At 38.0% G+C, this 21,379-nt stretch overlaps 1 protein-coding gene across 2 annotated transcripts in view; it reads right to left on the bottom strand.

Moving 5' to 3' along the window:
* ENOX1 (ecto-NOX disulfide-thiol exchanger 1) overlaps positions 1-21,379 on the bottom strand; it is a 2,146,160-nt gene that overhangs the window by 870,073 nt on the left and 1,254,708 nt on the right. For both annotated transcript variants that reach the window (XM_069205418.1, XM_069205419.1), the window contains 2 exons: positions 14,959-15,007; positions 8,195-8,230 (listed from right to left, as the gene is read on the bottom strand). The gene's annotated coding sequence lies outside the window, so the exon portion shown is untranslated. The remainder of the gene's footprint in view (positions 1-8,194; positions 8,231-14,958; positions 15,008-21,379) is intronic.

Here is a 21,379-nt window from a genome sequence, read left to right as displayed (position 1 = left end):
ATGTATCAATGATTTATGGGTGATTGACAGAGTGAATTACGGGCTGTATCGGTGAGTGAATGTTTGTGTGAGTGCCTCTATGGGTGACTGATTGCTAGTGTGAGTGGCCCAATAGGTGAGGAGCAGTAGTGTGAGTAACTGCATTAGTGAGTGAGTGGGTATGTGAATGGCTGTATGGGTGAGTGGGTGACTGTGTGAGGGCTTGTATGAGTGAGTGACAGGGTGCATGAGTGGCTGTATGGGTGAGGTAGAACCTGTGTGAGTGGCTGTTGGGTTAAATGAGTGGCTCTATGGGTGAGTGAATGGTTGTGTGAGTGGCTGTATGGTTGTGTCAGGACCTGCATGAGTAAGTTCTTGAGTGATTAAGTTGCTGTGTGACTACCTGAAAGTCAGTTGTATTAGAAAGCAAAATAAACTAATGGAAAGTTATGGCAAGAGTGGTGTATGTTTAAATATACCCCATGGTGTCTCTGAGCAATATGTATGTGCTTCAAGAACTGTTTTGAGACATTTAACATTGTTCAACTGCAGCAGCAATTGGAAAAAAGATATAGATATGTTACTATTTAATCTTAATAGTTACAAAATAAAACAATAGTCATTACTTATACTGTAAGACTGTATTACAATATCATAAAAATATTATCATTTTTTTACTGTTTTCAGCTTTTATACTTCTTCTTCCTAAACAATGGTTTGTATAAACATCATCTTCGCACAGTAGGGAAAAAACAATCAATGGATTGTAAAAATAAAACTCCTAAAGCTGTACAGTAGATCACTACAAATAAGTGATACTATGTATTGCACTCACTAGAATATATTAATTAGTGGCTTTCTCCACAGTTACTACAGTTATCTAAACAGGCAGATTTTAAAATGTTCCTTGAATAATTACATCTGGTACAATATCAGAAATAAATATGAAGTACCTTTCAATTTTAGAGATCTTTCTGAAAAACAATCTGTGGTAGGCCAAATGATGTTCAAATTGCTGATAATCCATTAGTACAAAATCCCACACAGTAGTTGTTATTCCCCAGTTGGGATGTAAATGTTTGGTTGGAGAAACAAAAGGTGACGTTTTTTTTAGTTTTGAAGGAATTATATTTGTTTAACTTCGATCTCCTGTAATTGGAGCATGTTCTTCCAGTTTCAGACTTCAATTAGAGAGTGTTGTGTAGACTGGATATATTAGCTCCTTTCTGCAACATTAAAAGGATTCTAGACATTTGAGAATATTTTTAAAGACATTAACCTTAATAGGCCGAATAATGTCTAAAACACATGAAACACATAAAGGAAACACTATACACCACAGTTTTAACCATAATTTTTCCTTAGAACTTTGGTTGAATAAAGAGAAGATATGAGTTCGGTAGTTTGAAGGGAAGTTTTGGTTTGTATTTCAGGTTGATGTCATTGCATTCTGACCATGCGCTTTCACCTTTTTAATATATTGTGTAGTGTCCAGTGGTTGTACTTATACCTTCATGAAAGATGATATCCAAAGTAGTAAAAGTCCTTCTTGAAAATTATATTTGTCTAACTTTGAAGTTGGCAATCTGAGTTTCCAACTTGAACCATCTAGTCTGCATAGTTGTAGCATTACTATAAGGCTTTTTCCTGTTCTTAGTTGAAACGATGTAAAGATAAGTTCAGATGTGCAGTGTGGGCAGGTCATATTTTAGTTACCAATTCTGTACAATTGGTCAAAAGGTACAGTTCTAGACTCCTCTAATGTTGAGTAAAGAAATTGTTCCAAATTGATATGAGTGCTAAATGTAAAAGAGCAATCTTCACAGTCATGGGTCCATCTGTAGCTGAGTCCAAATAGATCATCAATATTTACGTCTTCTTGTTCTAAGACTCCAAAGATGATCGTATAATTCTTGTACATCTTGTTGAGTGTAAACATTATTGACATAGTGAATGTTATTTATCCTGTACATATAACACTTATCTGGTTTTTGTAAAATTTGGTTTACTACATGGGGTAAATGGAACAGTACATTGAAAACAACATTCGTATGGCAGTTGACACCTAAGCTGTTTTTCAACTGGCATCCTACAATTTCACCATCATTTTCTAGTTTTCTCTTCTTAGCACTCTGTGTTGTCCTTTCGACCCTTCTTTTCTTGAGGGTCCATAGACTGTTTTGTAATCTTCCACTTCAGGCAGAGTATCCATTTCTCATTAATAGGATACTGGCCTAAATGAGGAGCGTATAGACTTCTTAACCAATTGTACTCTCTTACACAGTTCATACTAGCACTAATTTTATTCTCATCAACGTTAATCAAAAACATACCCGATAATGTTCTAATTCATGACAATCCTACATATGACATTCCTTCTTTGAATACAGAACTTCCACTACTAAACAAAGTTGCATCTACACTTAAACGTTATGATTTATGGATGGTTACAGCATATGCTAAAGAGAGTGGTAACGGTTGCCATTAGATATGTCATTCACAAGCAAAAACCATACAATACATTGGAGAGCCCATAATCTACCTGTTCACATCATCTCTCTGTTCAAATTTTATAGCCAAATATCCTACCTCATCTCTATTTGGAAAATTAATGAAATCAATAACTTTACACGTTGCATCATTTACTAAGCCTTCCTCAACATTTAAATTACATGACCAAATAACTTGACAATTTTTGCAGATATGTAAACGCTTTTCTAATTCTGCTGTCTTGGATACTTATTTCTCCAAAGAACCCAACATTGCATGTTGTTTATCTATCAGAAGTACTGTGTCTCCCGATGCTTCATTTTATCAATAGCTGTAATTTCCAAAATATCTTCTTTCTCCAGTTGCAGTAATTTTTCATTGAAGTTGTAGCACTCTAGAAGTGTTAGCATTAAACAAACTATAAATGTTCTTCTTTCATGAAACTGAATATTAGTTAGATGTGAATAGTCTCCTGATAAGGTGACTTTCCAAAATAAATTTTCCCTGTTTCATCGGGACTCCAACTCTAATGTCTTTTAGTATATCTCAGTATTCAGTATCAGATGATTGGTGCATGTTCTTCACTCATTTTTGGATTCAAAGTTTAACCAAATGTTCATGTTGCCAAAACTTCCCAGGGCGTGTCTCATTTCATTATGCAAAAGTGTTTTAAAAACAGGTTGTACTTTTACAGGGGTAAGCTGGAGTAGATCACAAAAGACAACTTCAATGAAAAATTGTGCTTTCCTCCAAAGCGTACATCATAGTTTGCTCTTAAAGTCTGTTGCATCCTTAAGTGTATGAAGGCAAGCATTAAGTTTGATTAGTAGCTTAATTTTTACAATACTCTTGATATTTCATGGGAAGCGTCACCAGATAATTTCTGATATTCTAGTTTATTGTCATGTTCAACAGGAAGCATTGGTAGTCGATGCAGAGTAATTCTTTTAATGTTATGTGCAGCTCATCCTGTTGGTGCTGTTACTACACATGACAAATTTGAATTTGTAGTCTTCCATAAATAACTGGTGAGAACACTAATTAGAAGCTTTCCCCAGTCCCAGCTTGTTCAATGATATATAGTAATATTGGTTTGTATGAAGAACATTTACATAATTTCTTCTCGTGGAGAAATCCATACTCTATTTTATCTTTAACTTCATTATAAATTTCTCTTTGTTCATTATTTCACTAACTGTTCAAAATCCACAATGTTCTCTCTCCCTGGCGACATTGCAATCTCCACCTCTTTCATAGCTATAGGTGCTTCATTTTGAATTACTGGTTCTCCAAGAGGTTCTTGACTTGCTGGTGCAGAACTTTGGCTGCCTTGCGAACTCTCCCTGGCTATTTCTGCAGCAATGGATTCTGCTTGTTCAATCCGCATGTACGTTGGAAAGACACTAAATATTGTCTTTTATATCATTGAATGAGTCTTCATGACAGTCATCTGTTTCAGCTCCCCCTGGTTTGAACAGTTGCAAAAGAGTCAAATTAGAAAAGCTCTCTTCTGTCTGGAAAGTGGCAACTAAGCTTCCTGTGATGAATTAGATTTCCTTTGTTGTGCCTTACTTTGGTCACTTTGGTGATTTGTCACCATCACATCCAATGACTGCAAACTTTCTTTCTTCTATGTTTTCAGTTACATTACTTCTATATGTATAATTCAAGTATTTCATAAATCCACATGTTTTCAAGATGTGGACTCTTTCTTGGGTAGCATGAATCCAACATTTTAGTCTTTAGAATATCTCTCCAGATCAAATTCTGCAAGGTACTGTACTTTGGGAAAAACTTCAGTAGTCTATTACGACAGTAATCAAGGCCTAAGCTTACCCACACAATCCCTCTGGACTTTCTGAGCTCAACCTATCCGCACATTCATAAGATCCAATTTCCCTGTGCGAAACTAAAACTGTATAATTTCTTGGTAAGACTTTTCTGCGGAAATCTCTTTCACCTCTTTCTTCTCTGACTTTGTTATGTAAAAGTGACGTGGTGAGGTACAGCAATGGAGTTATCTGCAACAAATTGTATATCCATATCGGTATTCCACACCTTCAGAATAAAAGGGTTGTAGTCATTAATTTATTTCAAAGCTTCTGTTCTTCTGAGGTTGCATGCATTTTTTGGTGATTTCTGTGTGAGGGTGTGTCTCACTGCAGAAAAAAGCTGTTCACTCTTCTTTCTGAGATTAAAGGTCATGAGAATCCAAAAAGACATCTTGTGTAAAATTTTGTTTTTGATCTGTATTTTTGATACCACACATATAAGTACCTTCAATTTCTCTCTCTTCATCACCCTTCCCCAATACACTGTTAGCTCAGTCTCCATAGCAATCCACTACAACAAGTAGGTCAGAAATAAAAAGCACATTGCAGAAGGGGCATAGTAGTTAAAAAATTAGCTGAAGCAGGTGTGGTTTACTGTACAGACTGGAAAGCAAATCCAAGTCTGTATTACATTTTTTTTTATTTTTACCAGAGCCAATTAAAGATCAAATTACTAATCCTTTGAAGACACTACCTAGATGTATTCACCTGCATATTCACAGCCTCCAATCAGCATCTAATAAAAAATGTTTTGTTAAACAAAGAGCACACCCCCATTTTAACTGCATCCCATTTTGAAAATTGCCTCATTCGGCTCAAGTCTTTTCCTGTCTGCTACTGCTGCTTCACTTCAAAATGGTTAGAGTGTGGACTGTTAGGCACAGCTATGTGTTTTGGGTTGGAGTGGCTGCTAGAAAGAGTAGTATTGACAGGGACTTGGGTTAGGCTACTATGGACATTTTTTGGATTGGCCAGAGAGAGTTAAAGTGGCATCAATTACCCCTTTGGTTAAAAGCTTTAGAGATTGCCACCCCCCCTGACCTCATGATTGTGCACTGTGGTGGTACTGACCTGGTCACACTGACTGGGATAGGAGTGGAAATCCTAATGTAGGATACTTTTGCACAATTGATGACACTTTTTACTCACATTGTCTTGGTGTACTCCATCACATGCAAAAGACGGAAATGTAAGTGGCCGAATCAATTCTGCCCATAGATTGACAAGGCAAGGAAACATGTTAATAAAACTATTTCTGCATTCTGAGAGACCATAACATGCGCTGCATCTGCAACAACAACCTGCGCTTTGACATGGACGGCATATATAGAAGTGAAAGTGTGAACTTCACAGATGAAGGCAACAGACTGTTTCTTTGCAACCTGAAACTCTGCATCCAGTCTTACATGTAGCTGTCACATACTTACAATGAACACAAAGGCTCTTCTCAGGGCCACTCTAACGCCCAAAAGTTCATTTTCTTTATATGTTCTTTTTTAATTTTCAAACTCTTCATTATGAAGTCATGATCTTCGCAAATTAGGGGATACACAAACCAAAGCAGGCTTTCAATATACACCAGCTCATTTAAAATGTATAACTATATATATATATATATATATATATATATATATATATATGGAATTTTCTAAACCAGACTACTAAGTTCGCCTTCAAAATATCTCTCTTCACTCATGTATAACTCTCTGTTTGTGTCTATCACTGCATGTGACAGACTCTGAGTGGGCTTGTCATTCAGTCCATAACTGCCTCGTAACCTCTTTCAGTGAGTGTGATAAAATGTGTCCATGTGGGTATCTGGGTGGGTACATGAGTGTCTCAGTGGTTGTATGAGTGGGTGCAGCAGTGTCTCGGTGGGACTGTGAGTGGATGCATGTTGGTCTAAGTGGGTCTGTAAGTGAGTGCATGAGTGTACAAATGGGTCTGTGAGTGGTTACATGAGGGTCTGAGTGGGTCTGTGAGTGGATGCATAAGGGTCTTAGTTGGTCTGTGTGTTGGTGCATAATGTCTGAGTCCCTAAATCAGATTATAAGTGGGTCTGTAAGTGGTTTTGTCAGTGCCTCAGTGGGTCCATGAATAGGTGCGTGAGCGTGTCAGTGGGTATTTGAGTGGCTGCATGCACATATAAGTGGGTCTGTAAGTGGGTACATAAGGGTACGAATGGGTCTATGAGTGGGTATGTTGGGATCTGTTTAGGTCTGTGAGTGGGTGCATAAGGGTCTGAGTTGGTCTGTGAGAGGGTGCATGAGTGTGTTACTGTGTCTGTGAGTTCATGCGTGGGGGTCTGAGTGGGTCTGTGAGCGGATGCATGAGGGTCTGAGTGGATATGTGGGTGATTGTATGACACACTGAGTGGGTCTGTGAGTTGGTGGATCAGAGTCTGAATGAGTTTGTGAGTGGATGCATGAGGGTCTGAGTAGGTGTATGAGTGTGTACATGAGTTTCTGAGTGGATCTGTGAGTGGATGCATGAAGCTCTGAGTGGGTCTGTAAGTGGGTGTGTGCGTCTGAGTATGTCTGTGATCAGGATCATGAGTGTCTGAATATGTCTGTCAGTGGGTGTGTGAGTGTCCGAAAGTAGGTGTATAAGTCTCTGAGTGGGTGAGTGAGTGGGTGCTTGATTTTCTGAGTGCTATGAGTGAATGAATTAGTGTATGAATGACTCTGTTAATGTTTTTTGTTGTCGCCGATATTGGCAAATTCATTGCAGTGGTATATGGGGGGCTGCGCTGAGCGTCATGCCGTATTCATGATTTAAAAATGCTCCCACCAGATGGGAGCAAACCTATGTTTTCCTGCCTGCACTAGTGTGGTGAGAGAAACTCATCATCATTTTAACTTTATTTGATCAACAAGGATCATAAAAGTGCTATAAAGCATGGGGGATGGGGTACCCAGGGCCTTTAGCGGCTCAGGGAGTGGGGCAGTGAGGCCCCTTTCCCTTGTTTTACAGAAATCAGCCTCAGAGAATGGGGTCCCGAGGGCCTCTCAAATGCTTGAGGAGGGGGCCACTCACCCCATCCCCTTCATGAACTTGTCTGGCCCATGAGATTGGACACCAACAGACTTTTAAGGCTGGTTATGGAACTCTTGATGGTTTGCAATATCCTTATCATGTACGCCATACATGGCCAAACCATCACTGTTTCCACAAACCACTTAAAACCTTAGTGTGAAGCTCTTTCATATGAAAGAGTGAGCATGTTTGTAAACACGAGGAATAAAAGTAAAAACCTATAGTGCAAAACTAAACACACCAAAAAATCTGTTAATTATTTGTTGCAAACATATATTAGAAATAGTTCAATGCAAGTCAGTTTAAAAAAAAGAAAGCTGCAGTAGCTCGGAATGTGTACAAACATGCAGAAAGATTCTAGCTTTTCTCCAACTATCTAAGTGCAAAAAATAAATATGTCCTCTCTATGTTTCAATGTACAATAAAAAACTAGCGCAGAAGAAAAAAAAGCAATGTTCTGTTTTCAATGCTTTAAACAGCTGCTTGAATTACTTTCCGTGACCTGAACTGCCTTTTGTCCTCGGCTGCTGACTCTGGTAGCAGGCTTTATGACATCGGAACTTAACTATAATAACTTATAATAGTCAATTTCTGACATCTTTTCTTTTTAATCGGCGACTGGTGTGACAGAAGTTGCAGATTATTAAAAAAATTATACACTAGAGTTTATACAGTCATTACAAAATCCCACATATTTTTTTAATACATATATGTGTGTGTGTCTGTGTGTGTGTAATACATATCGCTTACAACTATTAAACATTTACTTACCTGCCATATAAAGTACGACAGTATAAAGGTATTAAAAACAACCCTTGATTAAATTAACTTCACTGTAAAAACGCTCATGTACATACCTGCAATGTACTGACTGTGATGTAACAGCTGCACACCTAGAGAGACAGACAGACAGGCTCACTTAGATAGATAGATAGATAGATAGATAGATAGATAGATAGATAGATAGATAGATAGATAGGAATAGACAATACAGGTAGAAATATACCTAAATACCATCTGAGGGTTAATTTATCAGTAGTATGCTGAGGCAAATGTTTCTGCACATGATTCCTACACTACACTACAACATATAAACAGAGTAGTACTCTGAGAGATGGGCTATAGATATTCCATTATGCCTTTGTTTTCAGGGCATTGTTGCTGTTAGTGATGGGTAGAATTGCAATAACAAATATGGTAATACTTCTTTGTCTGTTGTATTATTTTGTCAATTTGCCAATAAGATTGCCAGTCATTAGATGGAACTAGATTACAATTTTCCTTTAATATAGATTTCTGACATATGCACAGTGGCGCTATGTAATATGTGTCTTCCCATGGGTGAAGGCGCTCCAAGAGCTCTGGACTACTACATGTACAACATGGCAGTGCAGTTCCAGTGCACAGCTGGATGAATCAGTGGGAAATAGACTGCAGAGACTGTTACAGCGTTTCTATTAAAATCAGATTCAATTAATTAATTACCCGTATGAGTGAAAACTAGGGCTGACCAGAAGCCACAGTTTAAAAGTGCATTTCCTTTCAAAACTTTGCATTACCCGTGTTTGGCCTGATTTGCTTGAATTGCTAACATTAACAAACTCCAGCATCCTTCAAATAAAGAGAAATGTTTCCATCTTAACCTTAGCATTGCATATGCGTGACGTGTATTTCCTGCTAAAACAATGAAAGCCATATTATTTACTCAAAACTAACTTGATTTGGAATTTCAAACTTTGCTAAACCAAAATAAAGTTGCTTCTTTATGAATAAGCTTGTAGTGTGGGGATGCACGAGAAGAAAAGTAATGAACTTTGCATGCATTATTAATGTATACATCGGTCTGTTTTTTCAGAGATCAAAAGCATATGGGAGACCTTAGGCATGTTGTCAGAGTGATTTTTAAAGAAACAAATTGAAAACTTCTCTTGACTACTTTTTGTTTCACCTGCTATCTCAAGCTGAAGACGTTCAGTTCACACAAAATACTCAACATTTAATTGAGTGTGAATTAATGTGTGTTACAAAACAGTTAATTTGTAAATGTTCACTGCAGTGTATAAATATGTCCCAGGGAAAATGTAGATAGGTCAGGATGGCAGACGACAGAGTAGGACGGCTGAGCACACCAGATCAGACCTTGCTTCCTTTCTCTCTCTCTCAGACTCAGACTCTTGATACATTCAACCGCTCTCTGGCTAGCCTACTTCTATTATTCTGTTGTGGTATTTTTCATGAGTACTGATAGCATTTCTAAATAGATCATTCTCTAGAAAGCTTATTCTCTCATTGATTTATTTAACAAATGTTTTAATGATTTCGGACAGTACATTAAAATAGGGATAGATTTGGGACATGCTTTATTCAATGTTCTGGAACTTTGGACTAATAAAGCTTGAGAATATAATGAGAAAAATAAAAAATTTAAAATTTAAATCACCTCTCATTATTGACCTCTAATTGAAATAATTCTAAATGTGTATTGCTAATAGATTTGATGAGAAATGGTAGCTTACTTATACCTATACCCACTTTCAGGATTCCCTCTGAGGGCCAGAGGTGTGGAGTATTTTATAAATTTTAGGATACTGTGTGCTCCTTCAAGACTGAGGCATTCTTGAGGTCATTCCAAGGGGACGATTTGACTGGTCTGTTTTTGAGCCAAGAGGGTATGCTGGGGAACTTACCACGATTATTGAGAATAGGTTGATATTGCTGGGAGCAATAAGTAAGGATAATGAGTTCAAGGGCAACATATGTTCGCATCACCCCTCTTGTGGGTGACCTGATCTTGACATTAGCTGAATACTAGAGCTTTACAAGGCCTTTATTGTTATCTCATTCAATCCTCTATAACCAAAACAGGGCCCTTAGCACATTGTTCTTCTGAGCAAACAGTAATGGAGCCCCAGCTGGGGAAGAGGAGAGAACTATCAGTCCCTGTTCATATAGTTTTATTAGGTACTATTGCAGTGTTGTTTCCTTTTCCTTTTCAGGCAACAAATACATTTATCTATAAGTAACATCAATTCCGAGCTTCAACTTTCTGCCACAATGACAAAAACAGTAAGGAGGTAGTTTCTTGATCGTAGGGGAGACAAATAAATTGGTTAATTTCTTCTAAATCTTGGGACTGCAAGTTAAAGAGACCACTATTACCTCTCTGCTGGAAACTGTTGGAAGTCTTTCTTCCATCTCAAAGTATCTGGGCGTTAAACAGAACTGATTTCAATGTTCAGCGATGAGAGAGATTGTCAAGGTTACCCAATTTATATAAGGATTTGAACAGCATAGCCAAGGGAGACCCAGGATTAACAGATGATTGGGTGATGCTAAAAAATGAAAAAACAAGGTCTAGTGGAGATTACACATGGACATTTTGAGAGACGAGGCACATTCCTAGACCAGCCCTGAGGTCAAGGGTATGCCATCAACAGTGTGTACAACCTTGACCCATTTCTTTAACTGTCTATATATTTCGTTTATGTAAACCCACTCGCTATCCAATTAGATCTGGATGAATCCCTTGAGATTAGGCAATGCTTCCTCCATATTTCAGCATTTTATGGACAGCATTGATTCTGATGTTATGAATGTTTTTGACATTGTCTGTCTAGATGACATTTATTTTTTCCAAGTCACTGGAAAGCCATAGAGAAGATGTGAGGGAGGAGCTTCATTGACTAGTGAAAACCTACTCACTTGGAGGCAAGAAAAATGCCTTTTTGAGGTCAAGGAAGTATAATATATGGTATGCTTTTGACACCACAAAAAATAAACATGTATATGTAAATGAAAATGATCAGTGGTTTTAGATAGGCCATCCCTGTCCACTGTGTGATAAAAATTAAAGCTTCTTGGCTTTGCCAATTTCTATCTACACTTTGTAAATCATTTTTGTAGTTTTCATTGGGATTGTCCGGTTGATGATAGATATTCAGGCATTAAGCTTACCAGAACAATTGTAATCCATCAAGTTTACGTTGGAGGACGTTTCCTGCAGCAAATAGAAGATGATGAGAAGGAGCATCTTTTTTTCTTTTATTCTCTTTCTCTTTCTGTGGAAGAACAAAATTATTCCATCCTATAAAGATATATATTAGCAATAAAAGAAGCATGCTCTCAACGGTTTTCAAGATCCTAACACATCACTGTAACGTTCCAGCAGTAAAAGATTATCTAGTTCTGGAATAGCCATCAAGCAAGATAGATGTATTCCTTTCCCAGTCTGAACTTGTGACCAGCTACATCCGGGGAACCCAAAATAGAGTTGCCTACGCAATGTCTTATTCCAAAGGTATCCAGATGAGACAGATGTGGGAACATCAAGTATCTTCTCACCCAATTGCATCAATTCCAGCATTTCATCCTATATGGAAGAAGTACGAGTAGCCCAGCAGCAATGTAGCTTCTAGGAAAGACACCTAGAAATGGCTTCTGTTTTTTGCAAAAGGCTCTTTTACAGAATAATGGGGAAATACCTTGGAACTAATCACAGAAAGCTTTTTGGTCACTGTCTGTGAAGCAAGATGTGCAACGTTACATTGGGTACTGTCCAGTGCTCCTAAATAATGACTCCACATTGGAAACCAATGGGTGCCTTCACCCTCATGGCTTTGCTTAGTTATAATCACTGACTTCATCGTTGACGTATTTCATGCCAAGGGAGAGATCAAGGTTATGCATAATTTTTGCCTTCGAATACAAGATGGTATCCCTGTCTGTATTTTCAACAGGATTAGCCCAATCTTGGATGGTAGGGAATGTATTCCTGTCCACCGTTCTCCTTCCAGAAGATCCCAATCTATTTAAGTAGTGTTGGCAGTAGGGACTATCCATTACAACACTCAAGCTACTTCTTTGTTAGGGCTGGTAGTTGTCCTGATAGATCCTTATCTATTTGAATGTATTCTTGATTTCTTCGGATCTGCCTTGGTAATTGTGCCCGTGTTTGGTAAGTTCTCTTTCCCTGCTGGATTCCATCTGAGGTTTTTGCCACTGGCCTTTTCATCCTCAGCACTGGTTTCTTCCTGGTGACATTTGTCCACTGCAGGTGTTCCCTTGACCAGTTGGTGTAGTGGCTGCAGAAAGGAGTCGCCCTTTCATCGAGATCAAGCTCACGTATGCCACTGCCACAAATAAACTCAGCCTAATATTTGTTCACAAGATAACCAACTATAGACTGGATCCTCCAAGATATAAACTGTGAGTGGCACTGTGTCCGGTCTTTTTCTGGACCTGCCAAATTATCATCAACGTCTTTTTACCATACTTTAGACTGATCATTTTTCATCTGCTTTTGTTCTTGTATGGGGTTTGGCATAAATTATCTAACTTGCCTGCTTGCGTATGTCATAACATTTCAGTTTGTGATACATTGCACGTTGTGCTCATCTGCCCTAGGTTTGCTTACCTTTGGTTTAAGTATATATGTCCCCTTTTGTTGCCCTTGAACCTTAGACAGGTTAGACCTGCACTTTTATATTTGCAGTTTTTATCCACACCTACTGTGTGTTTTTATGTATCCAGGTTTCTGGTTGGGGTTTTTAGTGCTAGTTTGTAGTTTCTCTGTATCTTCTTCTGCATATAGGCAGTATTTTTGTTTGGTGCACTTTTGTACATTCTATCTACGCACTAAGAACTTTGTTCTGGAGCGTTTATAGCATTAGGACTCTGAGGGGTCTTATGAGGACTTTACCCATCCAGACTATGAATTACTGTGTGTGTAACTTTCTGATGCTTTTTGTTTTCATTGTAATGTATACTTGTATGATTTTTTTTTTAATTGAATACAATTTATTGAATGAATGAATTAATGAGATACACATTTGGGACCTTTCTCAACACTTCAGTTAGCTGCTCAACTTCTCCCTTTGGAATACAGAGACCACCCGCGTAGTGCACCTTTAATACTGCACAAAGATTTTAGCATCTACGTGCCAACATTCAACAACTAAATCTTAAAGTTAGTGGTTTGGTAGTGCTAACATACCATTAACAGTCAAGTGTGGTTGCTGATGTGATGAGACACCCTATAATGTACTATCTTGAATGATATGCACTATAATGATGCCATTCAATACAGCATCCGTTCTACAATGTTCAGGTAGGCACATGCATCAAATTCATGAAAAAAAGATCATGGTGGATTTAGTAGTAATAGGGGTTCATGTTCAATCCCAACGAGGATGATGACACATACCTTTCGTGAATAAAAATGAATCTTGTAATTGAAACTGCTACTATTGTTAGTTTCAAAAGGAGCCTTATCATTAGTGAGACACTGGTCTTTCCTGTTTATTTCCTGCTTAGACTATGCTGGCTATTTAGAAGTAGTCAATACAAAAGTACAATTAATCCTACCTTTTTATATATTTATCCTGGAAAATGAATGTCATGCTTGCAGATGAAAATACATTATATACAGAAGCATTACTCAGAGAAGTGAGGGATATTTTTCCATTTTGTGTTGCAAATGTCCATTCTCTCCAATCTGAAATTCGCAAGACTGTAATAAGAAAAATAGGACTATGTGCCCCTGTGATATTACTGGGCCTCATGTTACTAGCTCCGGTTGTTAGTTCCATGTCAGTTATCAGCAACCACACGTTTTTGGCCTAGAATGGGGAATAATATGCAGGTTCCAGAGCTACGTGGCCCATTCTTGCATGTTATCATTGAAGAATAAATTTTAAAAAAATCACCCACATGACCCACAGGACATTTTTATTTTTTTATATGTATGAAATATTGTTAAACGTTATGTGCTGAATTAATTTAAATGAACTTTAATTATTTAACATTAATTAATTAAGTTACAATTTTAATATAATAAAATATTTTAAATGCTATAGTTCTAAGGATAGGAGAGACGGAGATAGAGATTTCCACTCTCAGAATTGTGAATTGAATTTCATAGTAAGTATTACTACTATAGTATTTCTCTACGTACTCCAAAATGCCCGTAATTTTTGAATAGCAGAATCACTAAAATGGGACAATAGGAGGTGGGCGTAAATGTAGAGAAATGTGTTTTAAACACTAACTAAAAAACAATTTTGTCTTCATAAAAAACTAGGCACCGCATATATTGAATAAACGTACAAAGGAGTAACTCCATAAACTGCATGCACAATAACCTTACAACCGGCCAAGATATTCACTAGGATGACACAATAAATGCACGCTGGGTTTATTCTTAAAATGACACCTGCGAATGCATCCACATATTTATATAAGACACCCAGACTGAAGTATTTCTGGCATTTAAGCGATATAATGAACTTGCTTTGAGCAGATCATTTTATTGCACTTTAGTAATCCCCACCAGTACGATTACAGTTTATACTGCTGAATTTCTAAGTTAAGACTTAGGTTCATTTAATGCCAGAATTTTAAACAGAGGGCATTGGAGCTGAATGTGATGGTGCTCTGCCACAGATGTCCTATCATGCCTCACTGTAACAGACTAACCTTATGGTGTGTGGTTTATATTCCCGCTGCTGTTCAATGCAGCGAATCCTCTTGGCATAAAACCAATAATACTATTTTATTACACACTAATTATTTAACAATTGATCATTTGCAAAGCGATGTAACATTTATATTGAGAGTTACTTGCCTTCTTAAATGATTGTCTTGCAATGAACGTCAGATTGTAGAAGGGCTGTCTGCAGATGAAAAACACATATGATATAGCTGTTAATACATATTCATTTTCAGATGTCTTTGGGTACTTATTATTAAACGATGCCTAATTTAATTGCATTGAGTTTCTTCAGTGGTATGATGTGATATTGCATCCAGGAACCTTCAAAAACACCAATTTCTGCCTTTAGCTTATGAATACCTCAGTCTATCTATCTGGCCAGTGACCTTATCTTCAAAATAGTACCTCTCAGGCTCGAAAAGCTAAAAAAAAATACGTGCTACATAAAACCGTAAATAAATAGCTTAAGAAGCACAACCTAACTAAGAAACATCAGTTTCAAATATACAGATGACCTTGAGAGTGAAAAGAAACACTGTTTTCCCGCATATGGTTTCAATTAGTGTATTGAAAAGATAAAACTATGGACACTCCGTTTTTCATTGTATTAACTGCAAAAATGTGAACAATAAGGAACCAGTTAACTAGAGTACGGACACAAAAAACATTTGTGCAATGGTAACTAATATTGGTCCAAAAAGTAAAAAGTAAAAAAAAAACTGTTAAATCCAAATTTACCATAATTAGAACAAGTTTCTGAGTTATAGCTCCATAATATACATCAGTAAAATTAAGGCCTGTTTAGAGTTTGGCGGACGTGAATTCCATCATAAGCGTAACACATATCCCATCTGCCTTATTACAAGTGTACTAATGTACCCTGATGCACTTATAATAAGCAGTGGGCGAAGTGCATTTAAAAAGGTATGTCAACTCTAATGCTGCGCGCAGTGGGGGAGGATGAGTGAGCATGGGAGTGGGTCAAAGGCTTAGCTACATAAACAATATATTCTCTGACTTTTTCAATCATTCATGTTTAAGTAACTGCATATAAAATAACATAAATTAGAAATAAATGCAAGTTAAGTTAATTAGTGAGAAATGCACTACTGCACATTATGAAGCCTCCATTAGTTAAAGCACTGCAGAGGTCAATGTGTGTGTAAACTGAGAGACAGAACTGAAACCTGGTTGGTGCAGTAGAGACTAATGACATATGTATGTTTAATGCTACAAGATCAGTATGTGACAGATTGCACTGTGAAAATGTAATTCATTATTTTAAACTTGCATTACATACATTATAAGATAGGCTGCTACAAAATGTGTAAAAAGGATTTAAGATAGAAAGTGTTTCCAAAACAAAGATCTTAGTAATACATGGACTGTATGTAGTGCAACTTTTTTTATACCTGTCTTTTAAAAGCAATGGTAACTCCCTTGCAATAAGACTCAAAAAGAATACATATGTGTCATCAGAAAGCTTAAAGTGACTCCATCAATTAAAGCCTATACTGACTTTCAAGCATCCTTTACATTTCTAAATTGACCAGTTGTGCACATTTACATTTTATTCAGGCATCAGACACAATGGCAGGAAAGCTTGTACCTTGCCTCCTTGCCTTACACTTCAGCTGGAATATTTATGCTCTAGCAATTAACCACCCCAGGATGGTTATCTTAACATAAAAAGTAGTGGAAGTGATTTTCTTAAATTAAAAAAGTATGGGCATGTTGTGCCCCTCGGATCCCGCCAACTTTAACCACTTATAATAAGGCAGATAGGATATCTGTGATGTTTCTGATGAGTATACTTCTGCCCAACTGTATATCAGGTGCATGGTATTTAGAAATACCAAGAATTTGTAACAAGTAATAATAACTTGTGTTTTCAGTGTTTCACATCACACTTCTGCAATTTCAAAAGGCCATAAACAAAAGGTCTTACTATTAACCTATTTAAAGTCACTCAATTGAAGGACATCAGAAAGATGGACGCCATCAATGAATTTGTTACAGGCAAATCACTACATTGTCAGCATTGATCATTTGTCTTCAGAAGACACCATGTTGGCTACTTTACTACTTTACAACTTGATGTATTTAAGTTAAGACGTTTAATTTGACCATTCTAAATATATCAAAACGTACAAAATAAAGGAATACAACATACAGATCTAACTGTAACTCATACAGTAATATCCATCAATGCCCCATATAAGACACAAAATAAGCTTTGGATCCAAAGAATTAAATGTAAATGCCTTTGTAGCAAATTAGGTTACTGATTAAGGGGAATGAAACCCTACTCAAGCAGCAACCATAACTCATGTGAGGGTAAAACCCAAGCAAACCCCAAATTAACCTGTGCTTGACCCTCTGGTAGCATAGCACAAAGGCAATCAGACTTAAAGTAGAGGCAATGTGTGAAGTATTTATGCAGCAGACTAATAGAAATACAGTGATAACACAACACAGGAAAAATCCCACTCCAATTCTGGAAAACAGAGTGCAATGTAATAAGTTATTTTAAGAGCAAAATGACAAAAATCCAATCAGTAAAACCAAAGATTTGCAGTTTTAAAGTTTGAAATGAAACCAGTGCTTAGAAGCACAAAGCACCAACTGTGGCATTCTAGTCACCCTGGACAGGGAGAAAGTTACAAGATCTGACCAACAGTGATGGAATGTGGGCTGGCTACAGCGACCAAGTTATGGCTACTTTACAAAGTACCTTAAATCTGGGTTGTGGAGTGTTACGAGATTCCACGTCAAGGATGTGTCATGAAGTGGTGGTTCAGAGGAGCTACAGATGTTATGCAGTCGTGCATCAAGCATGCGTCACACAGTAGCAGTTATTAGGAGCTGAGGGGCTGCAATGCAAAATCACGTTGAAGATCTGTCATGCAGCAGTAGTTCTGAGGAGTTGTGGGGCTGTGATGCGAAGTACTGCTTTGTACAGAGGCTGTTCCAGGGTGCTGTGGGGCCCTGCATCAGGGAAGCATTGCATATCGGTGGTTCAGATGCAAAGCTGTGAGGAGATGTGTCTCACTGGGTTCTGCTCAAGTCCACAGCTGTGCTGGTACCTTCAGGAGCACTTCTAAGGATCCAGGACTGGGGTGATACCAGTTGGGGGTGGCACGCCTACAGAGTCCAGTTGCTTGGTGCAAGCTGGTTAGAGCCTTTACTGCCCCTGAGATTATGATCAGGTGGCCAGCCAACTAGTCCTTGGAGTTACTCTGGTGGTCCTCGGTTCAAGATGCAGGCCCAGTCCTTCTCACTCAGGTACCAGGGCAGCAGAGTAGCAGTCTTTCTTGCAGCAAAGCAGCAAAACAGTCCTTTTGAGCCTTCCAAAGATCCAGAAGTGTAATGAAGAGTTAGGTCTGAGGGTCCAATATTTATATTTGGTACCACCTTTGAAATAGGAGAAAGTTCCTAACAGCATGTCTGAAGGCACAAAAGACTAGCGTGAAGCCGTTTGTGAGTGTGCTGAGGCAAAGACTTTGTGATGTGCAAGAGTGGTAGGTGACAGCTCTTACCCCCATCACGTCAGAAATGACATTTCTTGCCAACACCTATTCCCTTTGTCTCACTGTCTGGGTGCAATACACAAAGACCAACTGCCATCTACACATAGTCATTTGAACCAGGATACAGGCTTTAGGCACCAAATCATTGGGACTAGAAAATGGCAACTTTCTAAAGTGGCATTTTCGGAAATGTAATTAAAAATCTGACCTTACAATGAAAGAGGATGTTAAATTGCAATTCTTAAAAGACCAAACTCAACATTCCTACTTGCTCCCAATTGAAAGTCAGCCCTTACTAAATGTAATAATGTAAACCAATGTTATTGAGGTAGCCCTCACAATAGTGAAAAAATGTAAACCTTAAAAGTACATGTCCAACTTTTTAACTACACTGTGCCCTGCTCTCTGGGCTGTGTAGGCCCTACCCTATGGGTGACATATGCATTAAAAAAGAAGATTTAGGCCTAGCAAAAGATTTATTTGCCAGGTTGAAATGGCAGTTTAAAACTGCACACACAGGCTGCAATGGAAGGCCTGAGACCAGAACATGTAAAACTTACAGTACATCTCCAACTTTGTAAATACACTTTACCCTGTGTGGGGCCTACCCTAGGGGTGACTTATATGCATTAAAAAAGAAGCAACTTAACTGGGCAGCACAACTAGTGCTGCAGGTCAACTAGCAGCATTTAATTTACAGACCCTGGGTACATGCATTACCTTACAAGGGACTTACAAGTAAATTAAATGAGTCAATGAGATGTAAGTCAGTTTTACCATGTTTAAAAGAGAGAACACAAGCACTCTAGCACTGGTTAGCTATGGCAAATTGTGCAGAGTCCTAAAGCCAACAAAAAATGAGATCAGCCAAAATGGAAGATTAAGGTAAAAAGTATGGGAGAAGACCACCCTAAGGCTGACAGGTCTAACAGCTATATAGGAAAAAAGGGAGGCCGGTTGGTGTGTTAAAGAAACATTTGGCGGTAAGCATCTGTAACAGCCATACCCCTCTTTATTTTTCCAATTGCTGTGGCTTACTGTGTTTCGCAACCTGAAAACAATGCGTGGTGTTACATTTTGCTGGTTTAAATATCTCTTTGTTTGTCCTGGGTATCTTTTAGCCTTTAGTAGTATTTTACACCATTGAGTTTACAATGAAGATGTATGATGGTTCACCATCATACTTAAATATTGTGTGATGTCACTTCCCTTGATGTTCTTGATATTAATGGATGATTCAAGTCACTTCCACTCAGTGCTTAATTTGTGCTTGTTGTTTCTGGTGCAAAGCCCCAGCACTTATTTTTGAGGGCTGGCGCTTAATGTTCTGCCTCAAGCATTTATTGAGAGCAAAAGACACATAAGGGAAAGACGCAGGAAAAGAAAAACGAAAAAGCGTCACAATGGGAGTAAGCAGAACACTGCAGGTGTGAGATGAAGGGGCAGGGAGGGGCTGTAAATGGATTGAAGAGGCCCGACATGGCTTCAGGATTATGCTGTTTCAGTATTCTGTGTTCGCACATTTAATTGCAGCTGCCCCATATTTAAGAGGAGGGCTTTGGGCACCGACACGTTTTTATTTACAAATTAAGCACAGCTTCCACTGCACCAGTGATCTTGCTGAAATGAAATTACTCAAATCAGTGATCTTATCAGTCCTGGATTACTACGCCTGGTAGAAAGCTGTTCATGAAAAGCAACATGCTTAATAATGTGTGGACTGAGCATTTGAGCAATAACTGACTAGAATATGTGAGTGCATTAGAAACCCTGATAATGTGTCATTCTTGAGGAGAGCGCGGCCAATTATTTAGTACTGGTGGAATAAAGTCATAGCATTCTCAACAAGGTTATGGTGGAAGGGTTACTATTTATTAGTTTGAGTCAGGCATTTTTCTTGAATTTACGTTAGGTCTGTCTGCATGTAATGTTCCAACAATGGCATCTTGATCGCTCCAGCGAAGAAAACAGTAGCAAACCGTCATTTAATCTTAAGGTCTGTCCTTCTGGTACTCCTTAATTAATTTAAAACATTCTCTGCCCGAAGGATGAATGTCCTAATAGCACTCTATCCCTGTGCCGTAAGCTATACTGACCGTTAAAGGCCCACTCCCTCGTTATAGTCCCCTGCCTGTAGCTCAAGTCTATAACTCAGTTAAAGGGTCTATAACTTTCAGTATCATCTGTGCGCTATTGTGCTTTATGAGAACACTGCTTGAGAAAAGGAGTTTGAGGAAATAGCTCAAGCAATATAGCAGAATATGATGATTTTATTTTGCATCAAGCATCCTTTTTAGGTATATTCCCGCCTACTCACTCCTTTGAGAATTACTTTGAAGATCGCACAATGAAAGTATATTAGTACAATGAACTTCAAACTATCCTGGTTGCTACAGGAGACCTGCCTGGGCGTCACCGCAACTTTATGCTCAGTAGGTAGTGCTTGAAATCAGTTAATCGAGGTTGACATGCCTGGAACTTCACAATGCACCTCTTTCGGGATCTTCTGCACATTATGTTCATTCGGAAAATAATAATGTTGGCTGCCTACCACTTCATAATCATAATCATTGTATGCATATTACTTTTATCTGTACATTATCAACCTAAGCGTATTAACTTTTGTATTAATCTATTACACTTATCTTGTCATACAGCGGCATAACAAGATACCGGGTATGTTTTAATTCTCATGGAGTATAATGCCTGTGATATAGTGGGATATAAACCAACAATTGCTAATTTGACTGATCATCATCCGATAAGATCGATACTATCCCCTGACAATTTTTAGAGAAATACAAAATAATACTCTGCAGTAGAATCAGCCTATTGTGCCAGAACAACAATTTATATTTCTTTCAGATTTAGTTTGGAATTTTTAGCGTTTTGCATTTTGTTTCGCAATTCTTTATTGGTTAATAATAGCATCACAATGCATAGAAAAGGGATGACCATCAAAGAGGACATCAAAGAATGATTACGGAACAGCATAACACAATATCAGAGGTTGGATCAATGGA

This window comes from Pleurodeles waltl, chromosome 8 (assembly GCF_031143425.1).
Source record: "Pleurodeles waltl isolate 20211129_DDA chromosome 8, aPleWal1.hap1.20221129, whole genome shotgun sequence".
In the NCBI taxonomy this organism is placed as follows: domain Eukaryota; kingdom Metazoa; phylum Chordata; class Amphibia; order Caudata; family Salamandridae; genus Pleurodeles; species Pleurodeles waltl.
This window is presented reverse-complemented; position numbering and strand designations above follow the sequence as displayed.